This window comes from Sciurus carolinensis, chromosome 9 (genome assembly GCF_902686445.1).
Source record: "Sciurus carolinensis chromosome 9, mSciCar1.2, whole genome shotgun sequence".
In the NCBI taxonomy this organism is placed as follows: domain Eukaryota; kingdom Metazoa; phylum Chordata; class Mammalia; order Rodentia; family Sciuridae; genus Sciurus; species Sciurus carolinensis.
In genome coordinates this window covers 114,679,728-114,697,102 of record NC_062221.1, presented here as the reverse complement: position 1 = coordinate 114,697,102, position 17,375 = coordinate 114,679,728, and the positions used below count along the sequence as shown (strand labels likewise).

The following is a 17,375-nucleotide window of genomic DNA, read 5'->3' as shown; positions in this document are numbered from 1 at the left end:
GGTGAATATGTAAGAGAACCGTAAGGCACCGACAAAGAACCTTTCCAGCAGACTAATGACAAGATTTCAGAGCTGAAGGAAAACAGGAGTCTCAACTGAAAGTAGAAAATTATAAGACTTAAATGCAGAAATCAGCTATTCCAGAAATAAAGGTAAAAGAAGCCCCACAGAACAAGGTAACACAACTGGAAAGTCAGACAAAAATCACAGAAAATTGTGTCCTCAGAGAAGAGGCAAACTAATAAACAATAAATAACAATGTTTTCAAAAATAGAGAATGGGCTTGCTTGAAAGCACGCAAACAACAAAAACAACAGCAACACTTGCAAAGGTCTAAATCTGATATATTTTGGAGTAATCCAAGAACCATCAAACTATTAGAAACCATGAATATTTTATATAAAATGATGAAAGCTAAAAGGTTTGAAAGAGTAGGAAATGGCATGATGTCAAGATGTTATCCTCAAAAGGTAAAAATACTCTGGCTGTATTTTCTCTACATCTGATGTCATTCCTGATAAAAAGATTTGAATAAAAGCGGGAACATGTAAATATTCAGATAGAATAAAAAGTGAAAAAATTAGAATCACATTATCAAGAAAAATATATTATGCCAAGAAGACTGCTTGCTCTATATACGATACAATATTTAAGGATGAATAAAATATAAAAGCTGATACTTGTAATGCTAAGTGAGCTTATCTGTAAATAGTTTACAAATTGTATGTTTCTCAGAAGTAACCATTTCTCTAGTTATTACATGAAGTAAAATTAGTAAGTTCACTAGGAACTGAATTATGTTAAAGAAAAAAAAATGGCAGAATAGGAATTTATGTAAGGTTTCGATTTCTTAATATATTTATGACTTTTCTTCCTAACTTCATAAGTGTGACAATGAATTTACAACCCTACAAAACAACTCCATGTGATGAAAACAAGAAAGTTAACTAAACCAAATTTGGTGATCTGGCTGGGGATATAGCTCAACTGGTAAAGTGTTTGCCTTGCAAGCACAAGGCCCTGGGTTCAAATCCCCAGCACCGAAAAAAAAAAAAAAAAATTTGGTGATCTGAGAATTTGCTCAGTTGTAGTGTACTTGTGGAGTATGCACCAGGTTCTTGGGTTTAAACCCCAGCCCTGGAAAGAAAAAAAATTTTTTTTTCAAAGATCAAATTAAAGAAATATTTCCAAAGTCTATAATCTTAACATTTCTCAGCCACTTACAAACTGACCATTCAAAATCTGGAACCGGGGTGTGTGGTTCCCTAGTCAATTCTCTTCCAAAGGGCCGTGTTTTCACTTTGTAGAATAGGCATTATATGGCATCACTGGAACCCTCTCATTCCCAACTCTCTTACTTCACACAGGCCCCCTTCCACTACACAAGCCCAGAGAGTCCAGGCACAGGAGCAATCCCATGATGCACTTCTTTCTTCCTAGACTTGGATGCCTCATATTTGCTGGAGGTTTTCCATAACAACTTCACGCCTTTATAATTTTCAACAAGAACTGGTTCCAGCCTACACAACACTTACTTTCACATGCTTTCCTGACTTCCTACTTAGGAAACAATAAGGTCATCATAAAGGAGACATCTACAACTGTGTCCATTGTTCCCTTCTTTCCAGTAAAAGCACCTGAAATATTTCATCCTTGCATGCATTTTTTTTTTTATTTAAACTAAAATCATGGCCCTAGCCTCATTAAAAAATAACTCTCCTTTGACTTAAACTCAGAATCTCCTTCTACTAAGCATCTTTCCTTGTCCAATATTCTAGACTTACAACTCAACTGCAATTCTTCTCCAAAGATGGAGATTGCACTGTTTTGCTTTCAAAGGAGTCTTTGCAGTTTTTAATGCAATAGAACTTCTCTGATTCTTCTATCCGAAATCAGCTTCTCTATTATTCTTTGTTCTTTTTGGTGCTCATTACTTCCTAATATAAAATCACATATTTGATAACTTATTTCATGCTTATCTCTTTTGTCCTGATTATAAGTTTTTGATGATTTTTAAAACATCAATATCCCCATCACAAAGAATACTGACCAAACATTGTAGTCACTCTATTAAATATTTGTGAAGTGAATATTTGAAACCTATCTGATCACTCAATTTTTTTCTTAATGTAAAAAGTTGGTTTGGCAATTGCTGGTTGTTCACATAAAACTCATTCTCCACCTTCCAAATTTCAAGGCTTCCCAACTAGAAACCACATTTACCAGCCTCTCTCAAAACCAATTTTGGTTATGTGACTAAACATACAGATAGAAAGAAAATGAACCACATTTCAGACACAGAGCCTGTTTTTAAGTTGAAGACAGCCTGCAAATTATACATGGAATTTCTATTAGATATTTCAGGGGTTGTCTTCAACTTAAAGACAGACTATTGTCTCTGAAATTTGGCTCCTTCACTTTTCATGTGTGAACTCAGCAATTCCTGCACCCCAAAAGGCAACATATGAGGTGATGATAGAACAACAAGGTAGGAGAACCTGAGTTTCTGAATGACTTTGAGGAATATATGGTCCTATTAGCATCATAGTACACAAAGAGCCTAACCTGAAATATGAGAGAGATAAACCACTACTCTATTTAAGCGATTTATTCTTGCAATCTTTTCCTTGTGGTAACTAGGCATTTCACACATTTCGCTTCCATGAATCTCTGTGCTATTTCCCTGACCACTTTTTCTCTATCTTATTTTCAACGGTCTTCCTCTCCCTGCTCCTTAAATGTTGACTTTCTCAAGGGTTCTTTCCTGGTCAACTCCTGTTCTTAACTCAATCTACTGATTCTTAAACCTCTCAATCAACATGTTTAAAAACCTGGCCTGAAAATACTGCATATAAACACCAATAGTTTACAGATACCCTGAAACCTGTTTTAGAACCCTCTAAGTAACAATGTTGAACAGACTAAGAAATTTTTTTTGAGGGTTGGCACCTAGTAAACTACTATTCATGTACCCAGGATATTTTTTTATCTCTGAATAAAGACAAAAATCTGTCCAGCTGATAGTCTCATTTAATACTTTAAGTAGGGTCCCTGTGTCATGAGAGTCCAAACCAGGCCTTCTCGGAAATGAGCCAGTACAGAACTCCACAGCTTTTTCTCAGCCATTTGCCGCCCTAGTACTTGATACCCTGTCCAGTTTGAACTTTTGGCAGATTCTCAAGCTTACCATGTTCAGTTTCATAATATTTTACATGCTCTTTTTTCTGCCTGGAGCATTCCCCATGGCTATCCTTCCACTCCTGGAACATTCCTCCACCTAAAATGCAGTCTGCTACAGCTTCTCTATACCCTTTACTGTCACACTCTACCCACTTTGTGTTCATTGCTGTTTAACTCCCAGCCACTACGTCACAGAAAACAGACATTACTTGCCTTGTTCACTTTTACATTCACTTTTACATCCCCAATATCTGCTCCCAAGGTGCATGATATGCAGTGGGCTCATTGTACAGTTTCTTTAATTTTGATTTTGCTAAGCTGTCATCAACTTATGGAAAAATCAATACTTAAGATTTATATTTAAAAAATATATGGCATAGAATAAATAGTATTTCTTTGATGCATCATTCTCAAGTGTTATGAAGAATATTAATTATTTCTTTGAAAAGAAATATATCTCCTCTAAATTCCCATAGCATCTTATAACTTGACATCAAATGTAAGAAAAAGCATTCAGTGGTTAGGCCCTGTATCATGACCATGTGTTCATCCCTCATGGTATGTAGCACAGTTCCTTATGCATATTTAAATATCTCAAGATTTAAAGACTTTAAAATGAAGGTGTTGCAAGATGTTTTTATTTGCTTAATCATCAAAAAATAGATACCCTGGAAAGGTACCTGTGGTTAGGGGAGTGGTTGGGATGAGAAACAAGAACAAAAGAGAAATTTTTACTCTGCACATTTCTGTATTTGTGACTTCAACATTATGGAAATTCCACATTTAAAAATAATTGAAATTTTAAAAACCTTTAAAAACCTAAGAAAAATACAACAAAAGTTTTTAAAGCATTAAATATTTAAGAAATATTTAAGGCATGACCTGAATAAGTTATTTGAAATACATGTAACAGATGAAGCTTAACATCGCTTAACATCCAGAATATATAGCAAATGCCAAAAAGCCAGTAAGAAAAAGATAAACAATCTAATAGAAAAATTGGCAAAGGTATAAGGAAGCAATTAACTGAAGAGGATACTTGCATGTTTAATAAATAAAGATGTGCTCACATTAGAAAAATGAATAGAGTATTATATTCTCTACATAACTAAAGTCTCCTTGGCTCACTTAATTTCAGAGATTCATTAGAAGTCTTTTTGGGTTCATTAGCAATTAAAATATGCCAATTTAAAAAACTTTAAAAAGGCTACTTTATTCAACAGATTAAAACACTGGACAGAGGATTGGAAAGGATGTGGGCAAAAGGGTACTCTAGTAACTGCTGATGGGAACAGAAATTTGTACAGCAGCACCCTTGGAGAGTAATTTCACTATTCTGGAGAGTAACTTGGAGAGTGGTAAGATTGAGACCACACATACCTCATAATACAGAAATTCCACTTTTTCGTTTAGACCCTAAGAAAAATTCAATATGTGTCCACAAGGAGACATAAACCACTGTGTTCTTTGAAACACTGTTTGAAATAGCAAACACCTGGAAACAACTTACATGCCTCTTGGCACCAAGTGCAGATGCTCTTGGTGTGCTCATAGGCTCTTGCCACTCACATTTCCCTTGCATGATGCGGGTGTTTTACTGCAAGCACCTGCCCCTCTGCCTGACGATATTCTCAAACCATGATATTCTCCAGGGTTGCCTGGAGAGGGGCTGGGACTCTGGAGGTAATGGTCACAAGAGTAACTTAACTGCTGATAAATGGTGTTGACCTCAAGCTTCCAAGGCCTCAAGAAATACAACTCAAGTAGAGCTACCACTTTGTCAGTCACATGAGAGGAAATGTGGGATTGTGATCAGAGAAATTATTAGAAATAGAAATGGTTAGTAATGGAATGAATCTGTCACAAAGTATACATGTTTAGGATGGAAAAAATAGATGCCAAAGTCTACACTATGTTTCTGTTTTTTGAAACCAGGTAGATGATGGACTAAGATAGAAAAGGTTTCTTGCTTCAAGAAGATGGCAAATTTGGACATATTGCCTATGAAGTGGTAATTGGATATGTGAGTTTAAATTTTGGGAGCCAGCAACAGTCTACAGATTGGCTTATCATGACATCTGAGCACATGATGAATGAGATATCAAAGGAGAGAAGATAGAAAAGGCAGATTCAGAAGAAGCAATAAAAACTTAAGGAATGAACAGAAGAGGCACCTACAAAAAGAAATGAAAGGAAGAGACTAACATGGTGGAGTGAAGCATGACAGTGTGAATGAAATAAAATATTTATTTTATAAATATTCTATTCAGTGTCATATCAACAATAACTTCTTAGAAACCTGACTTTGTTTTCAAATTCTGATTATATCCAAATTGCTACAGCTGCTTCTAAGTCTTCATCCTCATCTATCTTTCTTCCTTCTAAATTAAAAAAAAAAAAAATTTCTGAATTTTATTCTCACCCAGTCAATGATATGTGCTGTTGGTATTATAAATTTAAACTCCGGATTATCAAAACATGTTTTTTAAGAGATTATAAATTACTACAAAGTTACAAAACAAGACCATCTGAAACACGAAAGACTCCTGACCATTACAGAAATCTATCCCAGCTTGATATACATTGTTGTTAATGAAGACAAAAAAGCATGTTTTTGTGACACTTCTCTTTTCTGGTCTTCTACTAATCTTAAGCTACATATATTTAAAAAAATATATATGCCTAAATGGTCATTTGGAAGAATTCTTGTTTCACTGAGATTCTCTGAATTACATTCATTTATTCCTGTTAAGGTACATGGAGGGTATAGCAGAACACTGGCCCACCTGTTAGACATGTAACTAGTGCACTGGACTTTCATCTTTAGAACTTTGATTTAGATACTAAAATACAGCAACATTGCCTTCATGCAGAATACAAGAGGCAAGTCTGTTTGATACTCCAATTACTTTTTGTTCACAAAATTATTGGGAATATCTAGTTTAGGTTTATTTTTTGTTGCTTTTCCCCTACCCCTAGAATGTGCACACCTATTATGATTAAGCACAGGACCAAATACTTTTCACACATTGCCCCAGTCAATGCTTCCAACAGCCCTAGGAGATAGGAATTGCTATCAATATGTTTCAAGGGAAGAAATGGAGGCTTTTAGGAAATGAAAGGCTTTGACTTAAGGTGGACACAGTTCATAAGTGAATCAGAATTTGAACCCATGTTTTCAGATTCCAAATTCCATGGTTTCAGGAACTCTCGTCAAGATGGCACTACAAGAATATGGCTTGAGCCCCTTGCTTTTGCTTCCAACATATTGCAATAATAGACACATTTTCAAAGGGATAATGTTAAAGAAAAATGATGCTCATGAACAAGTTAAAAGTTCAGAGAGAGAACATGAACACAAAATGCGGTGTATGTACCATGCCAGCTGGTCTTTGAAGTGAGAAGGAAGCAATTCCTCATATCTTCAAGGTCGCTGGGCTACCTATCATACTTGTCCCACAGGTAGTAATAACCAGTACCAGCTTTACTGATTGAAACTTGAGGGTAAAATAAAAGGAAGCTGACTATAACCTCCATCTTCCAGATGACTTACCTGAGGCTGTTTTCCTAAGGAGGTCAGACCGAGAAGCCATGATCTCACACTCAGAATCTGTCAAACTGCCTTTTGACTATTGGCTAGATCTCTCATAGCCTCATTATCAGAGCATCTGGGCTGGGAAAGAGGGTCACGGCCAACTCTAAGATCACAAGACTGGGTAGAGGGACTAGCAACAAAAAATTAAGAATTGTAAAAATCCCTTTCACTCAAGATGAGCCAGAAAACCAAAATCCCAAGACATGAAAGAATAATTTAAAAAGATCATGGGGCTGGGGAGATAGCTCTGTTGGTAGAGTGCTTGTCTTGTAAGCACAAGGCCCTGGGTTTGGTCCCCAGCACCCCCCCCCCCAAAAAAAAAAAATCACAAACAAAATTAGAAAAGTCAATGAGGTCCTCCAGATGACATTCATGTCATAGAGGAATTTTATAATGACCTCAAAATAAGCATGTTAGGATCCTCAAAGAAACAAAATAAGAAATAATATCTTTATAGCATATAAGAAATGAAACAAAAACGGCTAAGAGAAAAGAATCAAAATTCTCAGAAAAGAAAAAATGTAAAATTTTAAGTTCTAGAATGGACAATGCCAAAAAAACCTTAGTAAATTGAATATCTCTGAGTAATTCACCAAAAGTGCAATATAAAAAGGTGTATAAAATAGTATGAAAGAGAACTTAGGAAATATGTGTGATACATTGTTAAACTTTAATATACATGTACTGGGAAGTTCTAGGGTAAGAGATTAGAACCAATGTCAAAAGAAGGAATCACTGAAAATAAAATTCCTGGGTTTTCTATAATTTAAGAAACATACAAGTTCTAGGATCGAAGTGTCTAGGAAGATAAACAAACTTTATGCTTTCCTCCCACTAAGGAGAATAAGTAACACTTCTGCTCTCTAGGGAAATCTTTTGAGGGTCTGTAATTTGGGAAGATAGAGTTTAATCCTATAGATTCTGCTCTATATTCTGATGGAATAAATCATCTTTAAAATAAATTGATCAAGGCCATTGAAACAGAAATACAAATAAAGTAACAGAGTAAGCCCAAGTTTATAGCAACAAATGTGTACTGTTGCAAATTTACACACAGAACCTGGGATTTAGTGACCATAAGAATTAAAAAGTCACATGGTGTCATAGCCTTAGTATACATCCAGGGTACTCTGTCACATTCCATGTGAATTCATAAGTGTGTGTGCACTCACACACACACACATGCATGCACACACAAACCCCACTCTGGTGGACACAAGAAGGACAAGTAATCACCAATATGGGAGCAAATACATTTGAAAAGCAATGACTTGCCATTCATGCTAGATGTTACTTCTATAATTAGTGCTTGGTATTACTCTCCACGTCATTGGTGAACATTTCCCTGCTTATTTTATTTAGAATCCTAGTCAGAAGACCCTTTTCCTTTAGCTTTATTCAATCTATATTGGTCTTTAAAAATAATCATGGGACCTAGAAGGAAAGTTATTGCTTCAAGATATTAGAGGCATAAGTCCAGGATGTGTATTTATGATTGCACGTGAATATGTATGCTTATATGTAAATAAGAGAGATCACTATATATCAATTTGTGAACACACATCCACTGTTTTCTGTTAATCGAATGCATAAACAAACACCTGTGAGAAATTAGCCTTTTTATATAAAAAGATATATACCTTCTTAAAATCATGGTGTTAAAATAACACTGTGGTTGATTTCAGTTTTTAAAAGCAACCTTCATCTCAGCAACCAACCAACCAGTAAACATGAACAGCAAGAATAGAAGATGGAAGTTTAAGGTTAAATGTTAGGAGCACTAAGCAGCAGATCTACTGTTCGTCAGTCACAATTCATGTAATTCCATTAGAAAGAACTTCACTCTGGTAGCTCCTCCCATTGTGCAGTAACTTCCTGAGTTGAGGTTTGACTTTATAGCCAAGAAAAATAAAGAGGTTCCCTTTAATTTTGGGTCTCTGACTAGGTAAGGGGTAAACATTTTTTTTTTCCAATCTTGATTTTCAAAAGACTGATGTCTTAGTAGGGCCCATTATAAATCCTCAGCTGCACCTTAATGTTTTTTTATGGAGATACATTAAAAGAAAGACAAAACAATTACATGTCCTTTCTTGACGACATTAAGATTCTAACAAAAGACCTTATTAAAAACACTTGGATTTTGAGAAGAGCATAATTTTTAAAAGTTCAAAAAATTTGTGTAAATGAACATCTCCTCTTCAAAATAAACATTTTCACTTCCCTGCAACAGTAATAAACAACTAGGCACTGTGATTGTGGGCAAGAAAGAATGAATGTAACAGGTGATGAGGACATAATGAACTTGTTCTTTTGGACAAGGCTTTGTCAGTCACATTTTGCAATTGTTGAAGGAAGCATGAATCAACTCAGAAATAGTTCGAAAGTATTTTTCTTATACATAGTGTTTGTAGAAAAGTCAAGACTATGACTTATTTCTGCCACGAGATGATAGGTTTCCATAAATTTTACAAAAGAAGAGCTAAGTATTTCTTCAGAATTACCTTATAACTGAAATAACATTCACTATTCCTTAAACACTTTCCTCCCTTTATTTTGTTTTATAGGTGCACAATTACTTCAGTAAACTTTCAGTTTATGAATTAACTTTAGCAAACAAAAGTTACAAATCTAAAACTATAAGGAAGCTCCTCTAGTGAATTTTACTTCTAAAATAAGTATATAAAATTTGTATCACACAGTTGCTCATTCAAAGTTTAAATGAATGTGAAACACACAGTAACAATATAGACCTCTGTGCTTGATAAAATCAGCAGTGCAAAAGACACATTTTTCATTCATTTCACTTGGTAACATCTTGTGCAGTCACCTTGTTAATAAAACTGCTTTTTAAACAAAGTCAACAACAACGATAACATTTTGGTACTTATTAAAATTGCAATACTGAATTTGTAATTTTAAGAAAAAAATTTGTCTTCTAACATTTCTAAGAATATTCCCTATAGCCTCTGACTTTCTTAACAAGAAGCACATTTAAAATAGGATTTTAAATATGATTAAAATAGGAATTTAGCACAATTTATTATCTGAGGTAATTTTTAACCAGAAAACATAAGCTTACTAACTTGCAAAGTATTTGCACTGAAATAAAAACCACCGAAGTATTATTTCAATGTGATTTTTTTTCCTAAATGTGTGCAAAGTTTCTACAATGAAATGTGAGCAAACAAGACAAAAAGAAACAAAAGAAGCTTGCATGCTGCTACTCCAAAGAAGTTAAAACAATCGTCTGCCAGGAATAACACACATAAACTACAAGAAGGGAACTGCTGGAATCCAACACACTCATTTTTAATATGTAAAGATGCACTTTTTTTTTCTCCTATTTTATGTTAAAAATAAGAGGGGACACCAGTGAGTCTTGCTGGCAGTCAGATAACGCACAGGCCCTGACCCTTCAACTGACCAGGAATTCTCACACAAAGCTCTTTTCATACAGTCTGTGCTGGATATTCCTGAGATAAGGCAGCAAAACATGAAGCCGTGGACAAGTGACACAAAGTCGGACTAAATGAAATGTTTACAAATATTCTGTCACACTGTGTTCCTTCCTCATCTACTCCACACGTAATTTGCCTAAAACAATATTGATTCAGGTTGAAGAGAAGCATGATTTAAACAAAAGGACAATTTTCAGAAAAATGACAGAGGACAATACAAACACTGTACTTCTCTGCTCCTATCGCCAAGCTTAATGTGAAATCAAGCAGAAACAAAACTATATCACCTAAGAACTTCCTAAGTAGTGCTACTCCTGTAATTTCCTTCAAAGCACAACAAATTTAACTTGTTTTACAACACAGAAAGTATATTTCAAATAATATCTTAAATCTGCACTCACCAGGCGAAAGCAACAGTTGCGTAGAGTACAAGTGTGCTATTTTCTGCCCCTGTTCCATTTCAGTTTTGCCTATAGTTGTCCAACACCCAAAAGCCCAGAGCTGCCACCCAGAGGCCCCTTCCACAAGCTGGCTTATTTGCCTGTCAATCTGAGTGCCGGCTTCTGTATTATGCAGCTGTGCACTTTGCTGAAGTTCTAATATAAATTCCATACGTTTCCCACCGCCTGAAGTAGGTGATTTGTTCTTTCAGTTCAATGAATACTCAAATCACTTTCAGGTAACTCTGTAGGATCAAGTTTTAAGTTGTTCACCGTCAAGTTAAGGAGTTCTCGGTAAGAAGTGGGTGGAGAGAAGCAAGCTCACTACAAGGGAATTCAGGGTGTAATCAGAACGCAGAGACTTCCTCTCTTTTTTCCTTCCTTGCTAGGCTGAGCTGCTAGTGCCTCTTTCACAGAACTTAGGAATGTACAGGGAGGACGCAAAGAGGCCCTGCCAGACAAGCCTTTCTCAATCAATTAGCTTGCAGCCATTACTTGTGACCTTAGGTCACACAGCATAAGTGTGTGGGGTGTGCCTTCTGGGGTCCCAAGGCTACTTACTACAGCTTAGAGCACCAAAACTAAGCACACTGAACTCCAGAAACATTTTTAATAGAAAATAGGCTAAAGATATGAAATGAACCAAAGGTAAAACTCCAAGTATCTTTTAATAGTAGCTATTATTTAATTCACTGACTTCTTTTTTCTCTTAAGAATTCAGAATAATATTTCCCATGTTGGATCACAGAGGATTTACAACAAAGCAGCAAAGCATTTCTTTTATATTCAATATCAACCAGGAAATATAGAATTCACAGACTAACAAATATATTTGTTATATTATCATATATAATACATATTATAATTATATCACTTAGGTTCTCAAGTTTTGTTTTAGGTTTTAAAGAATGTTGACTTATAATATCTAACTGCAAAGCTGAACTCTTGTAAACAAAGTTCTCTATGCCTAAGGAAATAAAAATGACAATACTTTGGGGAATCATTTTTAAAGTATAGGAATAGCTATGTTAAACTCTTTTAAGATCACATGCTATCTTATTATCACAATTCCCCTTAAAATTGTATACATCAAGTTTCTATGTTCCTCAAAATGCTTTAAAAATAATAGCCACCATTATTTTCAATTAATCAATGACAAAAAAAATTAGGTAATTTTACTTCAAATCAAATCCATGCTTCTGAGTAATAAAACTCAATTAAGAAGCACAAGCTTTCCTAGTGATTGGATTAGACAATTTCCCCACCCCCAAATGGCCATCACTCAGATGGATTTGCCACATTTACATTCTCTCTCATTTGCTGGGTGATACCACAAGCTGTCCAAGGCAATCATATGATTCCGCACTATGAAGGAATGGCTAACTTCCATATGGATGCTGAACTTGAAATTTCCATCTCATTAGCCTTTACTTGGCAAATTGAATTGTCTTCAAAGCAGGCATTATCTGACATAAATAAAACAGATGAACCAAAAAAATCCAAAACTGGATAAGCCAAGTGATAGAAAAGAGTGACCAAATTAAAATTACTTTGTGGATAGAGTGAATTTTGAAAACTGTAATAATAGAGAATGTAGTAATAAATGATAAACCAGTTTCTAATAGGAGTTGTTGAAGAAATAGGGGTTTCCACTTTCATCAATCTAAAGAAGAGAGTCATTGAGAGATTTGGGATAAACACATGGATGCCACTTATAAATAAAATTTAAAAAAGAAGAATAATAATTATTTGGCATCTTTTAGTAATTCAGTGAAGACTCTTTTAGATATTGAAAACAGGCATCATTGAAAAACACTTTGGGTTCCTAAGCTACCAGATATATAGAAAATCAAGAATTTTAATTACTGCTTATAGGATAATAAGTCTTCAGAAATGTCTACATTCAGTGCCACCAGGAATTTTACGTTGCATTTTCATCTGTTACCAAGAACATACTTGTTTTTCTGTTTCTTTCATCCAAGATAGATGAACAACCTAGAGTGGACCAGGCCCCAGGCCTTGCACAGTCAAGATGTGCAATTATATACATCCAGAATCTGGCAGGATCTGGCCTCCACTGTAACATAACTTCTGCGGGTAACAAACAAAGAACTTTCTGATAAATGCAGAAAGTTCACTAAAACCTATGTGAAACCAAACATACACCAGCGCTTGAAAGGGTTTCAGTGACTTCCTAGTCTATAATGTATTTTATGGGCACAGACATACCTGAATTACATATAGGTTATGAAAATAACTCCCTTTGGAAAAGTCTGGTGTCTTGCATTGAAATGATCACTACCAGGATGCTGTTGAAAAACAGTTGGTCAATTTGATTCACCTAAGTTTCCTCTTTGTTTCATGGGGGGAAAGGCCTGTTACTCTAGATGCTATAGTGATTTAATCAAGCATTGCATATCATTTTCTGCTAAATTCATCTAATTTGAAAAATATCTCAAGAGCCTAGATAATTTTGCCACCAAAAGCCTACCACTTGTATTTGGAGATGCTAAATTAGAATAAATAGGGAAAAAATAAAAATTTGTCTCAATTTAAAAGTGATTCCAGGGGACAGGAAACAATATGTATATATGAAATTATAAACATATTTTCTAGGTATTATATAATAAAAAATTAGCTTCTTAAGTCGTGTTGATGTTTTCAATGCTAATTATATATCTATACATTTGTCCTTATTCGTCTATAATGCTTTGGAAGATAGTCATTTTGTTTTGTTTTGTTTTGTTTTGATTTATGGTACCAGGAACTGAACCCAGAGGTGCTCTGCTCAATTTCTGAGTTATATCCACAAGTTTTTTTTTTTTGAGACAGAGTCTCAATAAGTTGTCAAAACCGGTCTTGGATTTGCAATCTTCCTCACCCAGCCTCCCAAGTTGCTGAGTTTACAGGTATGTGCCACTGTGCCAGAGTCACTTTTGGACACAGGAAGAAATGAACTCAAATAAAAGTCTTGAAAAATATGACTGTCAAACTTTTAGGGACTAGGGATATTGCTCTGAGTATGTTTGAGGCCCTGGTTTGATCCCCAATACTGAAGAAAACAAAACAAAACCTTCTGGTTTTCCATGTCATGTTTAGCAAGCCACAGACTTAAGATGGTCTTAATAAAATTTTTGTTAAAATACCTACACAGAGAAATACAATCATCAACAATATTTAAAATGAAGAAGAATAGAGGCAATCTCTTTACCACTGTTCAACCTAATGATGTTGGCTAAGAAAATCAACAGGCAGTCTATACTGTAGATAGGACATTGCTGTCAACCTGGAAGCTAAGTATTCCTTTATTAATTACATACAGATTTATAAACCTGATCTAAGAAAATTCTGGATTGTCATAGTTATATTGGGTAGCTATAGAAGGTGTCCTCATATCATCATCTCTTCCTACTTTGGTATTAGTACCGGAAAACAGGAAGAAATGGCATGCAGCATATTATATTCCCTAAAATTAGAAAAGCAATGTATAAGGTAGTAGAGGTAGGAAGATGCTGGAGAGAGGCACATATTAGGAGCTGTAGCTTTTCATGCTTGTGAAACAAGGTTGGGGATGAAGAAGACCACCGTACCTTAGGGAGGAAAGTTAGAGTGTGTAAATGCTTCCTAGTCTCTAGCAGGGCAGTCTGCACATGAACATCACCTGGCAGGAACAATGTAAGAGGCTGGGACCATCAAGAAGAAAATGGTAAGGAAATACAAAGTACTGTCCGGTTGTGGGCATGATGTTGGACAGATTAGGCTAATCCAGAGACTTGAGCAAATAGGAAAACAAATTTAAAATGAGGGACTATATAAAAATATAGGATAAGAATATTATCAAAAGAAGGGCAGTAAATGTATAATCGAATAAAATAGGTGAACACAGGCATTTTTAATAAAATTCATGAGTAAATAAACCCTGTTTTATAGGAAAAGAAGGTGGTAATGGATTAAATTAAAATAAGACTATAAAATGGAATGACTTAGTTTTAAAACTAAAGGGGAGTACAGTGGATAAATGAAAAATAAAGAGTAAGAACCCGAATTTGAACGTTGTGCAATATATACACATATGAAAACATCACATGGTACCCCATAAATATGTATCATTTATATTTTATCAGTTCAAAAAATTAAAATAAATTTTTAAAGAGTTTAACTATAAAAATAAAAATTTTAAATGTCTAAAAAAAAGAAAAAAGAACTTATCTTTAAAATTATAATAGTGAACCAGGTATGATAGCACTCACCTGTAATCCCAGTGGCTCACGAGGCTGAGGCAGGAGGATTGAGAGTTCAAAGCCAACCTTAGCAGAAGCGAAGCACTAAGCAACTCAGTAAGACCCTGTCTCTAAATAAAATATAAAATAGGGCTGGGGATATGACTCAGTGATCTAGTGCCCCTGAGAGCAATCCCTGGTACCTTCCTGCCACCTGCCAAAAAATTATAATAGTGAAATGATTGACAAAAAATTAGGAGAAACTTTTTAAATCTACGATAACAATATGGGTGATCACAATGGAAAAAAATATTAAAATATTTGACAACACATTTTTTTAAATCTAAGATGTCACAAAGCACAAGGGAAATCTGAATGCCTATTGTGAAAGAGAAAGTATGTATAAAAAATATGAAAAATTCCAACACAGTTAATGCAGATAAGCTCTTGTGTACATTAATAAAACATGGATATTAAAGAGGTATGATGATTCAAAGAAGAAATGAAAACTAAAGTAACACTCATATATAGTAAAACTTTTTCCTCTTGTTTTATATTTTTAAATTAATGTCCAAAGTAGACTCTTCTGTGGTAAATAGGTACTGCCATATATCACATAGGAGTGTATAAATTGAGCTGTGCATGGTAGCACACACCTGTAATCCCATTGACTGGAGAGGCTGAGACAGGAGGTTCCCATGTTCAAGGCCAACCTCACCAACTAACTGAGGTCCCAAACAACTTAGTGAGACCCTGTCTCAAAATAAAATGGAAGGGACTAGGGTTGTGGCTCAGTGGTAGAGCACTTCCCTAGCACGTGTGAGGCACTGGGTTTGATCCTCAGCACCATACAAATTAATTAATAAATAAACAAATTAATTAAAGGTATTGTGCTCATGTACAACTAAAAGTATAAAAAAAATAATAATAAAATAGAAAAAGTCTGAGGATATGGCTCAGTGGTTGAGCAAGACTGGGTTCAATTCTGTGTACCAAAAAGAGTGAATAAATTGAAATAAAATTTCCAGGAAGCAACGGGTTTATAGGTTCAAAAATTCTTATGTTTTTTCTATTTATCAATTTGTTGAACAAATATTTATCGATGACTTAATATGTGACAGGCACTATTTAAGGCACTGAGGATAAAGTAACAAAAGAGATGGAAATTTCTGCTTCATTTATATTAGATTCTAGGAGAAAGAAATGAACAATAAACAAACAAACACATTAAATACTATTGACCATTAAGAAAACAAACAATACAAAACAAGGGGATTACAAATGATTTTGAAGATGGGACATGACATTAGATGCTCAGAAAAATGTGTCTTTGGTGTCGCAACATTTGAGTATTAATCTGAGTTTGTTCTGGGAGTCCAATATGATTACATATGGGAGATAATCCCTTTCAGAGAGAGAGACACCTACCAGTGGAAAGGTCCAGGGATGGGGAGTGATTATCAATAATGTTATACCAAAGATTCTAAACTGAAGCTGGAATAGAACAATTATTATGCTCTATTATATTTTATTCATTTAGTGGTTATTTAAGAGTCATGAGATGTGAACTTTAAGTAAGTAAAAACAGGAAAGAAAAAATTCCAGTGCTTGCTTCAATAGCACATATATCAAAATTGGAATGATGCAGAAAAGATTAATATGGTCCCTGCTCAAGGATGACATGCAAATTTGTGAAGCATTCCATATAAACAAACAAACAAGAAAAAACCAACCAAACAAACAAAGTAACACCCAACTCCAGACAATATAAGACTCTGAATTTGTAAAAAAACAAAAACAAACAAAATACAAAAATCAAGTATCAAAATGTTGATAGCACCTGTCATCGCTGTATGATAGAATCATGGATTTTTGCTCTTTTTGCTTTTCTTTCTAAAATTAAAAAGAAAAAATTTAAATGTAGTTTTAATAAAAGGAAGACAGTAAACAAAAGGGAAGGTAGCTATTACCAGCTTAGGTATATTTACAACCACATCACTCTTTTTATCACAAATCTTGAAGCTTTCATCTCATTTGGGGGTATTTACTCTCCCAAGTCTGACTAGTTAGCACTTAGAAGGATTTTTTTCAAATCAATGAAATTTCATCCCTCCTCTTGATTATTTTGTTTCTATCCTATTATACAGATCCAGAGGAAAAGTTTTAAAATACATATATAAACCTTGTTCATGTATGCAGATAGCCTTTGTTTCTGCTTTGAGAGCATATGGCAAGAGTCATCTCTTTCACTCAGTGACAAATGCCCTCCCACTGTATCTACTACTGTGACCCTTAATTAGATTTTCCCAGACCATCTAAAATAACTCATGTCTGAGACCCTCCCTGTCTGGATAGGTCCCAAAGGACTGAGGCAACAGCAGGAAAGCAAGAAAGTATCTTACTGCAGCTCAGAATATGAGTGGACAAATGGGTGAATACACAGGGATTTGAGTGAGATTACTTAGGAAAAAAAAAAAAAGAC

The 17,375-nt window shown here is 34.8% G+C and overlaps 1 long non-coding RNA gene and 1 other non-coding gene across 3 annotated transcripts in view; one reads left to right on the top strand and one right to left on the bottom strand.

The window, feature by feature from the left end:
* The window catches only part of LOC124992650 (uncharacterized), a 461,214-nt gene extending 450,278 nt beyond the window's left edge, over positions 1-10,936 (bottom strand). For both annotated transcript variants that reach the window (XR_007110158.1, XR_007110157.1), the window contains exon 1: positions 10,635-10,936. This is a non-coding gene — a long non-coding RNA (uncharacterized LOC124992650). The remainder of the gene's footprint in view (positions 1-10,634) is intronic.
* Positions 10,937-16,497: 5,561 nt separating this feature from the next.
* LOC124993908 (U6 spliceosomal RNA) lies at positions 16,498-16,604 on the top strand. Its single transcript, XR_007110419.1, has one exon. It is a non-coding gene; the product is annotated as a U6 spliceosomal RNA (small nuclear RNA).
* The last annotated feature ends 771 nt before the right edge of the window (positions 16,605-17,375 follow it).